The sequence below is a fragment of the Erithacus rubecula genome (assembly GCF_903797595.1).
Source record: "Erithacus rubecula genome assembly, chromosome: 4".
NCBI classification, from domain to species: domain Eukaryota; kingdom Metazoa; phylum Chordata; class Aves; order Passeriformes; family Muscicapidae; genus Erithacus; species Erithacus rubecula.
In genome coordinates, this window is record NC_136686.1 from 5,238,368 (window position 1) to 5,243,139 (window position 4,772).

Sequence of the window (4,772 nt, forward strand, 5' to 3'; positions counted from 1 at the left end):
CGCCCCTTGCGGCAGCGCCCGCGCCGCCCTCCCGCTGCCGAGCGTGGGGCCGCGGGTTCGAGACCGCCTGCGGCCACTCCCCAATCCACTCCTGGGACCCTCAGCATGGGGGAGACCTGGAGATCCTGGAGCGGGAGCTGCGGAGATGATTTAGGGACTGGAAAGGCTGAGGATCAGCCTCGAGAGCGCTGGGTGTCCCTGTGTGCAGGGAGGGCATAGTAGGGCCAGGCTCTACTCCGGGGCCCAGCAATGGCACCAGAGCCACGGGCAGGGACTGAGCCCAGGGGGCTCCACCTGGGAATTTCCTTCACCGGGGATATTCCAGAGCCATCTGGACACCATCCTGTGCTCTGGGATGGCCCTGCTGGAGCAGGGAGGTGGCACCAGGTGCCCCACTGAGGTCCCATCCTCCTGACCCACTGTGGGGTTCCATGGGGCCAGAGGATGCGGGTTTGGGATTAGGGACGAGACATTTGGGAAAGAGTCTGTCCAGGAAGTGCACACTCGAGGGCAGCAAAGGGAAATGTGTCCAATTCCAGCATTTCCTCACTGTTTCCCCCTTGCCTCGCTGCCTTGGGGACCCTGGAGGGGAAGAGGCACAAGAGCCATGCAGGACAGGACAGGCCTGCCTGGTTACACACAAAGATTTTATCATTTTATCCACCATGGGAATGTCAGCAGAGCCTTTGTGCAACTGCTGCGACACGCACAAAACAAATTAAAAATAAAGTTGATCAGCTTTCAAAATAAAATTCGCAAGGTTTGCTTATTAGCTATGAATAAAAGTTGATAAATGCAGTGTTTGGGGTTTTAAAATGAGTTAATAGATACACAGTAAACCATGATTTCTTATTAAAAGGTTAAAAGTGTAACTGCCTGTAACTGAAATATAGAATTACAGAACGGTCTGAATTGGAAGGAACATTAAAAATCATCCAGTCCCACCCCCTGCCACAGACTGTGACATCTTTCCCTATCCCAGTGTGCTCCAAGCCCCATCCAACCTGGCCTTGGGCACTGCCAGGCATAGGAAATTCTTTATGATCCCTATTTCACTTCTCCCCCAAATTTAGGTGTCAGTAACCTTGCAATTTTTGTGCTAAAAATTATTAGGTTGTTTCCCAAGAGCCACAATAAAAAACCAAACCTCACAAAAATCCATGTGACAGAGTAACACGAGATCATCTCACAAATCAGGGTTATTAATTAGGCTGCCTCACATGAGCAGATGTAAAACCCAAAAGTCAGACTTGCTTTCAAAGAAGAAGTAGCCTGGTGGTAAAACCACAAGCTTGGGATGTGGGAAACCCTGAACCCACACAGCCACAGCTGGGATCAGAGGAGTATCCGGAGAGCAGCTGCTGCTGGCACAACCTTCTCCATGAAAACTTCAGCTCCTGATGACAGCTTGTGCTGTCCTATCTCCTTAGGATCTCAGTGAAATCTGCAAACAGTCCTTTTGCATGTCATGTGCAAAGGGAAAAGGAATTGTTAGGATTTTGGAAAGAACAGAATGCCAAGCTGCTTTTTTTGTGCGCAGATTTTGTTTGTAAATATCTATTATGAAATTGCTTTTTGCTGTATTTGCATTCAATTTAGAAATATCTTCTCGTGTGGAGTGGTTGGAAGACAAGATCAAATAAATGAGCTGGTGAAGAACATTAAGTGTCAGCCCATTCACTGCATTGATATAAAAACTGGTGATAGTCAGCACAAGTGATGGAAAACCTCTTAGATTCTGTGGAATTTTTTCCTTCCTTTTAGTGATTGTTTCTTCGGTGTAATTTGCACAGAGAATTCTGAACATGTGCAAAGATGATGCACACCCTCAGATCCCAGAACACTTCAGTGTGCTGCAGCTAAATACTTTCAATAAAATATTCCAGTCCCTGTCTTGTGGATCCTCCATGGATATGGAACACTGAGGGCAACACCACTCACAGCTCTTCACTCCCTTATGACATCAAGCACTAGCCAAATATAATCCCACATTTACAGCACTCAGATTTCCCTGTTCCTAAACAGGGTACAATACATTCTGTGACATTTTCACTTTGAGAATAAAGGAGCATTCCTCACCTGTCAGGGGTAGAACATGTAAAATTCAGCTCCAGCCTGGGGATGAACAGTAAGCTTTCCCTGTTAACAGAGAGCATCAGACAAGCTGGGACAAGAGTTCATTTTCCTGTGTTTTTTCCTGGCATTGGACTCTATGCAAAGCAGATGCAAAGCCAGTGTAGTGCTAGCACAGAAAGGTTTAGTGAGTTTTGTGCAACTTCAGGTTTGCCTGCTGTGAATTAGGAATATTAGTAAAGGGAATTTTCTGTTTTAAAAATAAGCCGAGTGGTAGTGATACTTACATTGCCAGACAGGCACCAGCGTGGATTCAGTCCTGGCCATGCAGTGCTGCTTCCCTGGGTTTAGCCAGAGGGCATTTGGGATCTGCCAGCCTCCAGGTTGTACCTTTGCCTCTTCTCTCTCCAGGAAAATTAAGACTTTTAAGGAAAAGTTCTGCCAACTTTCTTCTGCTTCTCTCTTGTTGAGATCACCTACAGAAGATTTTTCATTTTAAGTCCTATTTAGAACAGTAAAATGTGCTTGCAATTTTTCATCTGCTGACACAGCAGGATACAATTATATTCCTCAAAACTTTTAACTCACTAACTCTGCTCAAGACAGGATCTACAAAACATTTATACAACAACGTACAGTGAACTTATACATATAAATATTTGCATCCACAGATAAATACCTCTACGTGTGCAATTTGTGAGTTTACATTAGAATAAAGGCTATAGTTCTCATGAGAGGGTGACTTTTATGCCCTGTCAAATTTCCTGGAGTGGTTTGGGGGCTCCAGTAATTTTACATGCACAGATTGAAGTCTAACAAAGCTGAACTCACCCAGAATATGAATACAGCATGTATGGGATCACACTGACCCTGCATTGCTCCATCACTGCAAACCTCTTTCAATTTATCTGATGAACCCCAAGAAATCCACAAGCACTAAACCAAAAATTACATTTCAAACCCTCAGCTATGTGAATCACAAGCCTAGGTCCTGCTCCCTTGGCTTCAGTTGCAACTTGGTTGGCCACTACCCACTTTAACTACAAGAATAGCACAAGATCCTGCAAACCTTCCTTCTTTTCTTTACACTAAAGGAAACATGGATAATGTATTTTTCTGCAATAACATTAGACTTGGATTGATAATAATATGCTAAGATACATGGTGTTTGTGAATAGTTTGAATTTTGGTTTAATTCAGCTGTCTCTGACTTTTTTAATATAGTTCTCTACTAAAAATGGGGTGGGGAGGAAGGAACAGTTCAACTGTGAGCTATTCTTTACAAAACTGGATGCTTTTGCCATCCCACTAATGTCATCTGGCATTAATTAACATAGCATCTCTCTAATTATATTGTCAGCATACAGCCACCAAATTAAAGCACAAAGAGAATCGTTAAAATTTCCCTATTTAACTTCGGCGTTTCTTTTAAAGCACGATTTTTCAACTTTTGTGTAAGTAGGAAACCATCCAAATCCCACTGAATTTAATGGATTTCATCCCAATGGGGCCCAGAAACGTTTGGAAAAAATCAGTGGGGGGTCCAAATTGTCTCTCTGAACCAAGTGCTTTGGTGCCTCTTTTCTATTGTTGGCACCAGCAGCTCAGCACCCAAAACTGAGGGGTCCCTCAGGGGAGTGAGTACCATCCTGTGGGGAGGAAAAGAGGGAATTAGGCACAGTGCATCCCTCTGCTCCCTAAAAGAAACACAAGGAAGAAGGATTTGAGGAGATCCCTGCTACCTGAGACAGCGTGGAAAAGCAGAGGGGCTGCAGCACAACCTGCCTCCATCCCAGGTTTCTCTGTCACACCAGGATCAGCTGCCCCTGATACTCTCCCCTGGCCTCTGCAGGCATCCCTTGGAGTTACTAAAATTTTTGGGATCGAGCTGATTTCTGCCTCACCAAGAGCTTCACCTCTCTGGAGTTTGGAAAAACTATACGTCGCCCTGAGATGATCAGAAACACATGGAAAAATATTAAAATGGTTCATAAAGAGGGGGAAAAAAAAAAAAAAAGAGAAATATTTTCTTTCCAAGACTTTTACTGCTGAATTTTTTACTTCAGGGGAAAAAAAAAGAAGATCCTTGTCAGCACTTTAAAATCTACATTCCTTTTCCCACCTCAACAGTCCTTTGCCTATTTTGCCTAGACGTGCTAAGCTGAGTATGTTGCTACAGCTCAGAACAAGGCATGGAGAGCTAATATTTTTCAAAGAAATAAAAAAACGTTCCAGCAGCAGTAGCAGCTCACGTTTTTCTTGGACAGGATGTATTTCCCCAGCTCCCCTGGGAAACTTGAAGCAGAATCCCAGGGTAGCCCTTCTCACTGGCTGCTGTGCTTGGGCATCAGCTGCTTGGGGAGTAGGAGCCAGACTGGGAAAATTATTCTTTGGAGATACAGGACAAGTTGAAGACTTAGGGAAGGCTGGAAGCTTCTGACCTCAGAGATCCACAAACCTGTCAAAGCTTGGTAAATTCAAGGCATGCAGGCTTGCACTTCAGGGAACTGCCTGGTGGCTTTGGAGCAAGTGAGTAACTGGAATCACCAATTCCACACAGAAAATTCCAGGTGGTAAATCCACGTTTCTCCATCATCTGGATGCGGTTATTTGCCATCAGAAGGCTGGTTAGCACAGGAGTGTGGACACTGCTGCAGGCTCGTGGAAAAATCCAACCCGGATTTTCCCCAGGCTGTTAG